The following is a 15,158-nucleotide window of genomic DNA, read 5'->3' as shown; positions in this document are numbered from 1 at the left end:
ACAATGGCACGTCGAAACAAAAGCTTCACATTTTGGATCAGTGTTTGAATCAGTCCTCAGATGAACAGTTATTCTTCTTTAGTCTGTTGGTTTTGAATCCGGTGTGCTTTTCATTTTAATTCAATATATTCTACATTTCATTCTTAATCTACATAATGTATAATGCATACATAATGTACATAATGCATCATATTCTACAAAAACTGACTGGTGATTTTATCACCTTTATTTATATATATATAGGTATTAATGTGTAGTATATGTATAGGTGTTAAAGTCAGTCTTTATATGACTACATTAACACCAGGCTCGATGGATCTGTGATGAAGGACGCTATTTATAGTGAATAACTTTAGTTTCATTTTATGCATCATATAAAACTGTCTCATAATTTCTACTTTTACGCCTTTAGCGTGTTTTCTCTAAAGATTCCTAATTGCTGATTTAGTAAATATTGCCAAAAAGTAAAAGTATTAATATTATTATTATTATTTTAGGAAACTATTCATTGTTCAAGTTAGGGCTGCACAATTAATCACATTTCTAATCTTGATAACAATTATGGATGCCACCCTTACTTAATCGTGCAAAATGGAAATTAATCATTCAAAGTCCATTTGTCACATTTGGCTGCTGAAAATTCAGCTTTGTCATTAAAAAATTTATTACATTTCAAAATAATACAAAATAAGTTGTTATAAATGGTAATAATCACAATATTACTGTTTTGCTGTATTTTTTGATCAAATAAACGCAGCAGTGGTGAGCATAAGAGACATAAGCATTACAAAGTCCTATTGACCCCAAAGTTTTGAACAGTACTGCTATTTAATAAAAAGTAAATAAACACTACTGTTTAAAATGTATATCCCGCTGTTTGATTTCGATTTTTGAATTCACTTTATTTGAACATAAATCATAGAATATTGCTCCTGCACTGCTGTTTTAGGTTTCTAATATTCTGGTTTATATGCCTAAACATTAAGGCTACACAATGAATCAAATTTCTAATAGTGATTACAATTACACAATTATGTAATCGTTCAATGCGCCAATTAATCGGTCAAAGTCCACTTATGTTATTCTGAGTCCTTAAGATGTGTTTATTTTTCTTTCTTCAGGTTATTTTAAGGTTTTTTTTCCCAATGTTTTAATTTTAGTGTTAAGTGTAGCATAATACCAATCATATTTTAACTGTTTTTATTATTATTTAAAGAAGAAACCAATCCAATGAATGTACAGTTGACATTTGAGCCTTAATACAATAGAAAAGCAACAAAAGATTTTCTCTTTGAATGTTTTCAGCCTGTTTTTTTTTTATGGCATGCAGTTGCTTCAAACAATGTTATAAACATCATTCAATGCAAATTGTGATAATTGTAATTATTAATCGCAATTACAATTTCAAGGTAATAAAAGAAAATTATGTTATGTCCTAATCGTGCAGCCCCAATTTAAGTGAGAATTTTGTTTGAAATTCTTGAGAATGACTCTCTCTCTTTCGCTCACACACACACACACACACACACACACACACACACACAGACACATACACACCACACACACACACGGTTGTTTTTGTGAACAGTGGGGACATCTCATAGGCGTAATGGTTTTTATACTGTACAAACTGTATATTCTATGGCCCTACACCAACCCTAGACCTAGACCTAAACCTAACCCTCACAGGAAACTTTGTGCATTTTTACTTTCTCAAAAAAACTCATTCTGTATGATTTATAAGCGGTTTGAAAAATGGGGACATGGGTTATGTCCTCATAAGTCACCCTCTCCTTGTAATACCTGTGTCATACCCATGTCATTATGCAGAGTTGTGTCCTGATATGTCACAAAAACAAGAGCACACACACACACACACACACAAACACACACACACACACACACACACACACACACACACACACACACACACACACACACACACACTGCTTCTTCCTTTGCTCTAGTAAACTTGCCTGTCTTGAGGTGTGTAGGTGGAATTCAGAACAATAGCTAGACTTATTAGTAGCATGCTGTCAAACTCCTTGTCTGTTTCACAAGCATTGTCAGCAAGTTACCTTGAATTACAGTCTTTGCCCTTTCTTTCTGCCAGATAAAAAGATTATGTGTCTTTATTTATTTTAAATGTCAGATTACTACTTTCCATCTTGCATTATTATATGTGACTGTTCACTGTGTGCACTAGGGAGTTGTTTCACACAGCATTAAAATGTTTCTTTCTTGCCTTTAATGGAATGTTATCACACTAATACAGTCTCTTAAATCTGTATTTCAAGCTATTGCATTTGTTAAATCAGAGGATAATCATAAGCACAGGCATGTTTCTTTTTTTCTTATCTGTCCTCTTAAATGTTTATACTTTCTTGGATGATGCATTTTATTCGCTTGACTGAATTTGGAAAGGAAACACTCCCCCTGAGTGGCATCTTACAAGAAGGACAGATAAACAATCTGATCCAAAGACCAAACAGACATAGGGGGAACCACTTTAAGTGCTATATTGCACCTATCTTTAAAGGTGGAGTACAGCACCTTTGTCAAATGATGCTATGTTGAACCATAAGAGGAAACCCATTCTTCTCCTTAGATTTTTGTTACTCCACTTTCATATGTTTGCTATGAATGGGGATTTACTACAATGGCAAAAGCTGTTTTTAATCACTTGTACACTTTTCTGAGTTAAAAGTCTTGTGTGGGGGCCCTATAATATTTCCTTCAGCCTCAGCTGAAGAACTATTTTTTTGTGTGTGTGTACATTTCTGGAACAAACATAACATCTGGAGAAATTAATCATGTTTAACTTAAAATATTAATATATAAATAAAAGTTAAAAAACTTTAAAAGTTTTTTAAAGAGTTTGAAAGGTTTTAAAGTTTGAAAACAAGCATCATAATATTATCATAATTACATCTGAAATATCAGAAATATCTTAGCATAATGTGGTTGAGAAATATTTATGCACTGGGAATCAGATGCACAGTAACAAACAATTGTACTCTATAAGAAAAATGTTTTTATCAGCTTTTTCTTGAAACAATTGAATATCTGTTGCTAATAAAAGTGTGTTTTCATTCTGTAGGTGAAGCATTACAGCCTTTTGACTGTTAGAGGCCATAATTTATTATTTTATTATGGCTTTAACCAACATCAGTCTGATCTGTGCTGTGTCAGCTGTACATAATAACATAGTAAACACCAGGAACAAATGGGATAATTTACTATCATCTTCAGATCACTAGCTAATTTGGTTAAATGATAGTTAGAGAGAGAGAGAGACAGAGAGAGAGAGAGAGAGAGAGAGAGAGAGAGAGAGAGATGAGGGGTAGCATCCTTTTGTCGACCCATTCATATTTATGCTCTTTACAGCCCACTAGAGTGGGCAGTATGAACAAAATCATCATGGTATGATATCATGGTATATACAGCATTGCAAATATAGTTCTGATCTAGGTGCAACACAAACAGCTCCATTTCGACACTTCAATCATTAACACCGATATTTTAAAATAATTTAAGTATCTAACTTCTGATTGGATTAGCCATGTTTAAAGTCATTGTAAAATAGCCAGTGAATGCACGCCTTTGATATTCATTGGATTAATGCGGCAAGTTGCTTTGTTGCTAAACAACTTAATTTTGCTTCATGTTGTGCCTGATGAAACACATTATCAAGTTCATCTTGACTTGTTTTGGATATGTGAGTTTAGTATTACTGTTTTTTGGGGGATCTCAAGTGTGAACAATGTAAAGTTGTCTGGCTTAATGGCACAAATCTTTGTAAATGGCATAGTAGAGTCTCTGCTGGTTGATGCAGTCCTGCTATGGAATGCAATCCATGCATGGTACGCCCTTAAGCCCACTTATAGAGTTCAGTTGTGCTGTGGTGTGTGGCAGTTTAATAAAATATAAATCTAATGTTGCAAGAAAATGTGATACTAGGGCTAAATCATTTCATCACTAGAGCAGTTTATTGTATTCTAATTCAAATTTTTTTCTGCAGTGGAATGAAGTTGTGGGGTGGAATCAGATCCTTGGCTTGTTTGTACGTGTTTCCTCCTCTTCCTCTCAGACTCCCTCGCTCTAGAAAGTGCAGTCTGTTGCCATGGTTACAGGCTAAAACTGGAGCAAGTGATCAGCAAGTGATACGGTAAAACTAATTTATAGTGTTCAAAGCCAGCTGATTATGTGACATGCTGCGGACAAGGGCTGCATTTGAAATGCACTAGTCCTATTCACTATAGTGGACTCCAGTATATTCACTATATGGGAGAGGAGTGAATGGAAATATGAGCTTTGTGGTTTCACAGATGGCATGATGATACAGTTTATCTCAGTTCACAGCTGTCTGTTTGTCATGTTTAATATATTTGTTCATAATGATTAAACTAGACTGTCAACCAGAAATTGACTGTTAGTCAGTCCCATTTTAGAGTGTCCAGAGAACAAGTATGACCATAGGCATATCTGCAGTTCTAATGAGGTGTATACGCATATTAAAGTAGCAATAAAGTGATCAATAACGTTACTAGAGGTGTGTGTCCTGCAGGAGACCAAATATTTAGAAATCCCAACAGATAATCTATAATTTCACAGTGTACAAAATGTTTTGAATTTAACATAATGTAAACATTTACTTTATACAAGCACATGTACTTCTGTCCGTCCAGTATTCAGAATAGGTCGCTTAGTGGAAGAAGCTCTCAGGTGATTTTTATAGTTTGTTAAAATAATGAATTAATTATTCATAACTCAGGAGACAGTCTCGTTCCCTCTTGCCTAAGGTCAAAATCTCAATCATAATTACTCAAGACTTCATTTACTTTCAATTTCTTTACTGTAGTAGACTTTCCTAGAGCATTACAAATTGTTATAGGCAATATCACTTGGACATGAAGTGTTTTACTGTGACATCTGACTGCAGTAGGCCTATGTTCATTCTCACACAGGCAGTGTTTTTGTCCATAACCATAAAAAAGTCACCATTTATAAGGCATTATATGTATATAATGTGTGTGTTCTATCCTTCCTGAATGGAAACAGTTTTCAAATACAGTTACAGTCCCTTATGGACTCGTATTAACCAAAATAACCTACCTCATTTGCCTTTATTATTATCAAGACAGACATAGACTGGGTCATTGGTAGTGGAATTATTGTTATGGACATTGTCACAGCCATATGAGCTATACGACAGTGATAATTGCAATTTGTGTTATTTTACATTTTGCTGAATTGGTGACTAATTTGTATGTATACATATGACTTCATTTGTACGCTATGTACTGTATGTGTGTGCATGTGTTTGTGTCTGTGATGGTAGAGTACATATCCATCATTGTAATGCAGCATAATGGAAATGCCATGAGGTGAATACAGTCCTCAGGAGAGCTCTTTTAAAACAAGTATGTGGCTTAAGCAATTTGTCTATAGTATGCTAAATAGGTCATCATTGCTTTTTTCAGTCCATGTGAATATATGACACCATACGTCAGTCATTCCTTTGTCCTCATTTCTCAGCCATTCAAAGAGAATTAACCATCTTTTGAGTCATATTTAGCCAAATACAGAATATGTGATGATTAGTTGTTCAGAGAATCAGATATATATGATAATCAGTTGTGACGATCGCGATCCAGTAAGACACAGGGAGAGAGAGATCCAAATGCAGGTATGTTTATTTAGGGTAATCCAAAGAATAATCCAACAATCCGGGTCAAAACCAGAAAACATCCAAATCCAAAATAAAACAAACAGGGAAGGAACAGGAAGACGAGGAATCTCGGAGGACGAGAAGACTGGGATCACGAAAGGTAAGGACTCCATACAGACAACTGGAAAGGACTGGTAAATATAGGGAGACTAATGACAATTAAGTGAAGGCACCTGGTGCAATAAGCAGGAGTGCAATTACTGTGATGAAGGGACAAGGCTAGTGGGAATTGTAGTGCCTACGGTGAAGTGCCTAAGGGGAAGTGAGCCCACTAGTGGACACCCAGGGAAACAGAGACTAGACAGCGTGACATTACCCCCTCCTCCACGTAGCAGCTGCCAGATGCTCCACCCGAACCCAAAAGAGACCAAAGACACAAAGAGACCAGGAGGGAGGTGGACCGGCGAAGGATCAGGGGGAGGGACGGAGGGCCAGGTTCATAGAGGGAAACAAAAAGAAAGACAAAGACAAGAAACCCAGGAGGGAGGTGGACCGGCGGAGGATCAGGGGGAGGGACGGAGGGCCAGGTCCATAGGTGGAAAACAGACAGAAGAACAAAACAACCACAAAACACAAGTCCAGGAAGGACCTAACGTGAATCCCACCAGGGCGGAGCAGAAGACCACCACATCCGTGTGGTCGAGACAGAAGCCCACCAGGGCAGAGCAAAAGACCACCACATCCGTGTGGTCAAGACAGAAGCCCCCCAGGCCGGCGCAGAAGACCACCACATCCGTGCGGTCGAGACAGAAGCCCACCAGGGCGGCGCAGAAGACCACCACATCCGTGCGGTCGAGACAGAAGCCCACCAGGGCGGTGCAGAAGACCACCGCATCCGTGCGGTCGGGACAGAAGCCCCCCAGGGTGGCGCAGAAGACCACCACATCCGTGCGGTCGAGACAGAAGCCCACCAGGGCGGAGCAGATGACCACCACATCCGTGCGGTTGAGACCGAAGCCCACCAGGGCGGCGCAGGGGACCACCACATCCGTGCGGTCGAGACAGAAGCCCACCAGGGCGGAGCAGAAGACCACCACAGTGGGATTGATGATATAGGAGAGCAAGTCTGGTTAGGCAAGTCTGAAACAGAGAACATGAACAAGTTAAGGGTAGCCTCCGTGGCCACGACAGGATCAGTCGAGCGCTCCGAGAGTTCGGCTGAGACGTGACGAGGCTCTAGAAGTTCCGCAGAGGCGAGGAGAGACTCTGGTAGTTCAGCCGAGACGAGGAGAGGCTCTAGTAGTTCAGCAGAGACGTGGAGAGGCTCTGGTAGTTCCGCAGAGGCGTGGAAAGGCTCAGTTAGTTCAGCAGAGACGTGGGGAGGCTCTGGTAGTTCCACAGAGATGTGGAGAGACTCTGGTAATCCCATGGTGTTTAGACTGGATTCCAGAAGATCAATGCTGACTTGACTCTGCTCATGAAGATCATTGGTGGCCTGACTCTGCTCATTAAGATCATTGGTGACTTGCATTTGTTCATGAAGATCATTGGTGACTTCCCTTTGTTCATGAAGAATACTGGTGCCTGGACTTTACCCATGAAGATCATTGGTGACTTGCCTTTGTCCATGAATTACACCGGATGACTTGGCTTGACTCCGGAGTATCAACGGTGACTAGCCCTGACTCTGGAAGGTCAACGGTGACTAGTCCTGATGCTGGAGGGTCAACGGTGACTAGCCCTGACTCTGGAAGGTAAACACTGACTAGTCCTGGAAGGTCAACGGTGACTAGCCCTGACTCTGGAAGGTCAACGGTTACTAGCCTTGACTCTGGAAGGTCAACGGTGAATAGCCCTGACTCTGGAAGGTCAACGTTGACTATGTGACTAGCCTGGTCACGTCTCAGCCGAACTCTCTGAGCACTCGACTGATCCTGTCGTTGCCACGGAGGCTACCCTTAACTTGCTCATGTTCTCTGTTTCAGACTTGCCTAACCAGACTTGCTCTCCTATATCATCGATCCCACTGTGGTGGTCTTCTGCTCCGCCCTGGTGGGCTTCTGTCTCGACCGCACGGATGTGGTGGTCCTCTGCGCCGCCCTGGTGGGCTTCGGTCTCGACCGCATGGATGTGGTGGTCATCTGCTCCGCCCTGGTGGGCTTCTGTCTCGACCGCTCGGATGTGGTGGTCTTCTGCGCCACCCTGGGGGGCTTCTGTCCCAACCGCATGGATGCGGTGGTCTTCTGCGGTGCCCTGGTGGGCTTCTGTCTCGACCGCACGGATGTGGTGGTCATCTGCTCCGCCCTGGTGGGTTTCTGTCTCGACCGCACGGATGTGGAGGTCTTCTGCGCCGCCCTGGTGGGCTTATGTCTCGACCACACGGATGTGGTGGTCTTCTGCGCCGGTCACTGAGCACCTGACTTGACTCTGGAGGGTCACTGAGCACCTGACTCGACTCTGGAGGGTCAACCGGAACCTGACTCGACTCTGAAGGGTCAACCGGAACCTGACTCGACTCTGGAGGGTCAACGGTGACTAGCCCTGACTCTGGAAGGTCAATGCTGACTAGTCCTGACTCTGGACGGTCAACGGTGACTAGCCCTGACTCTGGAAGGTCAACAGTGACTAGCCCTGACTCTGGAAGGTCAACGGTGACTAGCCCTGACTCTGGAAGGTCAACGGTGACTAGCTCTGACTCTGGAGGGTCAACGGTGACTAGCCCTGACTCTGGAGGGTCACTGAGCACCTGACTCGACTCTGGAGGGTCAACGGGAACCTGACTCGACTCTGGAGGGTCAACCGGAACCAGCACTGGACAAGCAGCCATCTTGTGCCATGACTCTGGACCGGTGGCCATCTTGGGCATTGGCGCTGGGCTAGCGGCCATCTTGTGCTGTGGCGCTGGGCTGGCGACCATTCTGGGCAGTGGTGCTGGGCTAGCGGCCATCTTGTGCTGTGGTGCTGGGCTGGCGTCCATCTTGCCTCGTGGCGCTGGGCTGGTGTCCATCTTGCCTCGTGGCGCTGGGCTGGCGGCCATCTTGTGCAGTGGCGCTGGACTTGCGGCCATCATGGGCAGTGGCGTTGGACCGGTGGCCATCTTGCATCGTGGCGCTAGGCTGGCAACCACCTTGTGCTGTGGCACTGGGCTGGCGGCCATCTTGGGCAGTGGCGCTGGGCTGACGACCACCTTGTGCTGTGACGCTGGGCTGGCAGACTTCTTGTGCAGTGGCGCTGGGCTGGCGGCCATCCCACCGGAAGAGACAGGAGTGGCTGGGGCATCCCACGATGCTGCAAGTAGCACACGAATTACCAGAACCCAAATGTATACAAATGAGCCATTTCCTTTTGAGGAACCGGGTCATCCAGCCCGCTATTAAAATAGTCCTTTAGGGCCGCATCATTATATCCCATGCCCTAGGCCAGGGACCAGAACATAGGGCTGTGACGGTGGCTGATTTTTACCACCGCGGTAGTCATGGACCAACAACCGCCGGTGGCAAAAAAAATAATATATATATATATATATATATATATATATATATATATATATATATATATATTAGTGTCAAAATTTGCTCATTAACCAAGGCGATAATTTTTTTCCAGTTTAACGTATTCAAATTATTTTACGTAGGGGCGGGGATGGCCACCCACTCACAACTGCTGCTTCTGTCACTTTTTCTCATGACAAGAAGTGAATTTATTCAGTCGCAGACTCGCAGAATGACTGAACAGGAAACGTTTCAGACACGCGCTCCACTTCACTTTATTATCAGGTGCAAGTTAAGCGAGCGCGGACGGTCCTGTACTCAATGGCGGGGGGTGCATCCTTTGTGCATATCCTTTCATATCAAACTGCAAAATAAACTATATGCAAGCAGTGTCGTGGTCAGTTAATTCATGGAATTACCAAAAAATTTGATTAAAGCTGACTTAAACTGTGCATGCATGTAATATATTTTATATATATTATATACAGGATATATTTATATGTATGCACGTCTAGAAATCAGCCCAGCACTGTCTCACTCATCTAACACATCCTATTTAACTCGTCAGTTCGTGTTTATTTGAGCACTTCTGTCAGTGAACGCCGCCTGCAAAACACTAAAATAAATATCAAAGAAATAATGTTTATTTAGGCTACAAGAAAGTAGCCTAAATAAGAAAGTTAAATACACCCTGTCTTACGGACGCGAGCAATGCAGCGCAACAAAATACTCATTATAATCAGTGATGCTACACTGGATGTAGCACAACATGACATGATAAATCCCCGTCCGGTCTGTGATGTAGGCTACTGACACAGAGTTCAAATGTCCTGTATAGATACTAGACAGACTAAACCTGTCGCAACACGGTTGTGTTGCGTCCGGTTAACTTTTCCGCCACCAAGCAAGCTCAGTAACTCCTCATCTGTCCACGCTCTCTTTGAAATAGGAATCGTTGCCATATTTCTTGTTACCATCTTTTATTTATTGCGGTCTCGTTTGTATTTGGCCAGTTTGGAGAAAGCCTCACCAAACCTTACCAGCCAGCGTTTGCGATCACGAGAACTTGTGCAAACGCTGATAGGTGACATGAATGCAGATGACTCCAGATTGGCGATGTGGTATTTGCTTTCCCAACAAGATCCATCGCCCAACACTAAATTAATTTGCTGAATGTATAAACTGTATTTTCCCGTGCTCAAATCTGCCAATCTAAAGGAAACGTTGTGTTTGAGGTAATTTGTTAATTACCATAGACTTAGAATTTGCAACTATTACAGTTATTACACTTATATACAAAACTTTGTATTATGTTTGTGACGTCACGTGCACTACCGCCGGTGGCAGTAGACAACCGCGGTAGCAACCGACCACCGCGGTGACGCGGTTGTCACGGCAACCGTCACAGCCCTACCAGAACACCTGTGCCATGGCACCCACCTCATTGCCCTCTTGGCGGAGGGTGGTTAATTTTAAATATTTAATTCTCCGCTCCACCATACTGGCTGGGAAACGGGAAACATCAAATGACATACCGCTGGATCTTTAATGATGGAGTCCTTCTGTGACGATTGCGACCCAGTAAGACACAGGGAGAGAGAGATCCAAATACAGGTATGTTTATTTAGGGTAATCCAAAGAATAATCCAACAAGCCGGGTCAAAACCAGAAAACAATCCAAAATAAAACAAACAGGGAAGGAACAGGGAAGGAACAGGAAAGGGAACAGGAAGACGAGGAATCTCGGAGGACGAGAAGACTGGGATCACGAAAGGTAAGGACTCCATACAGACAACAGGAAAGGACTGGTAAATATAGGGAGACTAATGACAATTAAGTGAAGGCACCTGGTGCAATTAGCAGGAGTGCAATTACTGTGATGAACGGACAAGGCTAGTGGGAATTGTAGTGCCTATGGTGAAGTGCCTAAGGGGAAGTGAGCCCACTAGTGGACACCCAGGGAAACAGAGACTAGACAGCGTGACATCAGTTTCAACCATAAATGTCTTTTATGTGCACTAAAGACCATAGGCATAACATTAAATAATTAACGGTGTATCTATGAGCTCATCCTGGGGAAAATCAGTAGACAGCAGTGAGTATGAATGATCGACACATTTATTGTAGCATTAAAAATCCATTTAGTCCTCTCCTCTTGGCCATTTTGTTGCGAACAGGATCAACATCGTGACACACATACAATTTTTCTGTCTCCTCCCACCATAGAATTCATTGAACTGCTGTTGGTGTAAAGCCATTGGTGTCTGCACCTCTGAAATGAGAGATGTAAAGTACTTTATAGCATGAGATGAAAGTATATGGGGGGGTATGAATGAGTATTCAATCCTGTTTTCTGCATGGTATTTTAAGTATCGAGGGAATCCTTGGATTTAGCAAGACAAATGTAATGGATGAAAAACACAGGAGAGCATTGGGCACCATCTGTGTGTGTACATATTTTTACATATGTATATGTAGAATGTGTATAGAAATTGTATAGAAATACCAAATGTATATATATTTTTTAAAATTAAGACAAGATTAAAGTCCATTACTTTAAATGTTTTGATCCTTCTTTCACTGCAGCATATTCTTGGTTTTTCTGAATGTAACCAACAAATGAATTCATTAGGGAAACTTTGGCATATTAAAACCGATTAGTGTCTAACATGATCCCTCTCTCCCCTCTCACTCTCTCTTTCTTATGCCTTCACTCAATCCAAAAATCAATCACAGCAGAAATATGTCATTAAAGATTATTATGCACACTGGGATAATTGATTGAGGTATGGTCAAATTTGATTTGTGTAGCCAAATGAGTAATTGCAGACTATCTTGTCCAGTGTGTAGTGAGACTAATGAATTGGATTATGCAGTTTGTTTGGTTTGAATCATACATGAATGCAATTTCATGAAAATATTTTCAGGTCACATTTCACCTCTTAAAAAGGGTATTGCTATTTTCTAATGCTTTTATCAACAAAATCCTGTGAACTTCACCCCGATCAGGAGTCGGGAGCTGTATATGCACATGTGTGCAGGGGCGGGTCTACTTTGTGTTTGTTTTTGTTTTAATTTTGATGATTAGAGCTTACAGCTCATTAAAGTCAAAAATACAGTCTCAAAATATTGATTTGCATTAAATGACCATCCCTACAGTATAAATACCGGGGATCTCTTGCTCTTTGAAACTACAATAATGGGGAAGACTGCTGACTTGGCAATGGTCCAGAAGACAATTATTGACACCCTCCACAAAGGGGGTAGTTCACAGAAGGTCATTACTGAAAGGGGTAGCTGTTCACAGAGTGCTTTATAAAAGTATATTAAATGCAAAGTTGACTGGAAGGAAGAAATTGGGTCGTAAAATGTGCACAAGAAACAGGCATGACCACAAGCTTGAGAATACTGTCAGGCAAAGCCAATTCAAAAACTTGGGAGAACTTCACAAGGAGTAGAATGAAGCTGGAGTCAGTGCATCAAGAGTCACCACACTCAGACATCTTCAGGAAAAGGGCTAGCAAGCCACTTCTGAAAAAGAAACAATGTCAGAAGCATCTTACCAGGACTAAGGAGAAAAAGAGCTGGAATGTTGCTCAGTGGACCAAAGTCCTCCTTTCAGATGAAAGTAAATTTTGCCTTTCATTTGGAAATCAAGGACTGGAGTCTGGAGGAAGATTGGAGAGGCACAGAATCCAAGCAGCTTGAAGTCCAGTGTGAAATGTCTGAAGTCAGTGATGATTTCGGGTGCCGTGACATCTGCTGGTGTTGATCTGTTGTGTTTTATCAAGTCCAAAGTCAATGCAGCCATCTACCAGGAGACTTTGGAGCAATTTATGCATCTGCTGACAAGCTTTATGGAGATGCTGATTCCTTTCCCATCAGGACTTAAGCACCTGCCCACAGTGCCAAAACCACTTCCAAGTGGTTTGCTGACCATGATATTACTGTTCTTGATTGGCCTGACCTGAGCCCCATATGGAGTCTATGGGGTATTTTCAAGAGAAAGATGAGAAACAGTTGATCTAACAATACAGACGAGCTGAAGGCTCAATAGTACCACAGCAGTGCCACAGGCTGCTCACTTCCATGGCACACCTCATTGATGCTGTCATTTGCTAAAGAAGCCCAGACCAAGTGCATACGATGATGTTTTATACATTTTATTTTATTACACTTTAAAGAACTTGAACCTTTCTGTTTTGCAAATCCTTTTTTTTATATTGATCTTAGGAAATATTCTTATATTTAGAGGTACAGGACTTTTGACTTCCATGAGCTATAAGCTCTAATCATCAAAATAAATATTAATAATATTTTTTTTTTAAATGTTTTACTGTATGAATAATGTAATGAATCTAGAATATGTGAAATTATCTATTTTTGAAATAAGTTACCAAAAAAAGAACTTTCACAATATTCTATTTTTTTTAGATGCACCTGTATGCAGATGCAATGACATTTAGACTGATGGCAGCTGACAGCAGTGCAGTAAAAGTACATCAGTGACCTTCCTGAAAAAAGTCGATCTATATGCTATAGTCAGATGTGATTTACTTACTAACTGCAGATGTGGTAAAGAATTATCTGCAGCTTCTACACCTTAACCTATACTTATAGGACATCTATTAAATGCCCTTTTGTCAAATAAATCTAATCTTTACAGATTTCTTAGGCCTGATTTTGATTAAATAGACAACTGGAATTAAAACAACTGTTGTGTTTGCAGGCCAGTGTTATAACTGACAATAATGAATAACTTTATTGAGCTGTGACAGAGAAGGAAAGTCCAATTAACTTCAGAGAAGTACACACATACAGCACACCTATTTGATTCTCAGCACTGACTGCAGTTTGGAAAAATATTTTTTTTATGATAACAAGGCATTCCAGCTAATCTTCTTAAAACACAAGCCAGCTGGCAGGCAGCACGTACCACAGTCCATGTTAATGACTTGCCTAGCATCCATTTTTGACACTCCTGTAACATCATGTTTTCATGCTAAACTGTGCTAGTTTTTAAACGAGCTATATATGCGCTGTGTATTAATCAGAATATATACATTTCATAAAACAAATTATTTAGAATAATTTTCTTTGCATGCATAATTGAAATTCATTATTTAATGGTATATAGCATTTAAAATTCAATTCCCAATCAGTTAACACATCTAGAGGATTGCAGGCACATTCAGAAATATGAGTTGCTGTGAGGTTGTAACGTATGACTTCTCAGCAAATCAGAAACCAAATACAGGTTGTGAGGTAAACTGGAATAACTGTGTGATAGTGATTACTGATTAAGTGAACTATGAGAGAAGCAATGCAAATATTTTTTGTCTAACTCAGCAACAAGTGCTCTAGAAACATGCTCTCATATTAACATGCTCATTTTTGAGAGGATGTTCTGAGAGTTCTTTGTTTGAAATCCACTGCTGCTTGAATGACTTATGGGAATTAAAAAATAAGGCAGTTTATCTTTGTGTAAAGAAATGACCAAATACGTTTATTATCTCACATTGTACAGTTTGATGACTTCAAATGGAAAAGGTGAAGGCAACATTTGAGTCTATAAAGATTAAAAACATTACATTAATTGTTGACATTGCCCTTTTTTACCCTTATGGATTCCTCAGTTGCCATCTTAGAGCTCTTTATGTACCTAGGTTCTTAAGTCTGTTGGCAGCATTGTGACAACAAATGTTCAGTTTTCAAGCTGCTGAGAGTGTCATTGACACTGAAAAGAACAGCTGGAGGTGACAGGAACCTTTTACAAAGAAAGCACACTGCTGTGGCACTATAGTCACAACACTGTTGATTTACTATATCGGTTAATTCACTACATATGGCGTACTTAAATTATATTTCAGCATTGCAGTTAACATAACATGCATTTACTACTGTGAATAAACTTGTGTTAATATTTCAAGGCTTCAATCTCTGTACTTTTATTTCTCAAATAGACATAGGCCTACTTCCTCTTTTACACATACTGT

At 40.9% G+C, this 15,158-nt stretch overlaps 1 protein-coding gene across 1 annotated transcript in view; it reads left to right on the top strand.

The window, feature by feature from the left end:
- Positions 1–15,158, top strand: part of gpm6ab (glycoprotein M6Ab) — a 57,567-nt gene that overhangs the window by 5,139 nt on the left and 37,270 nt on the right. The window lies entirely within an intron of this gene.

The sequence above is a fragment of the Carassius carassius genome, chromosome 7, assembly GCF_963082965.1.
Source record: "Carassius carassius chromosome 7, fCarCar2.1, whole genome shotgun sequence".
NCBI lineage: Eukaryota > Metazoa > Chordata > Actinopteri > Cypriniformes > Cyprinidae > Carassius > Carassius carassius.
Note: the sequence above shows the minus strand (reverse complement) of the source record. Positions and strands in the feature narration are given on the sequence as shown.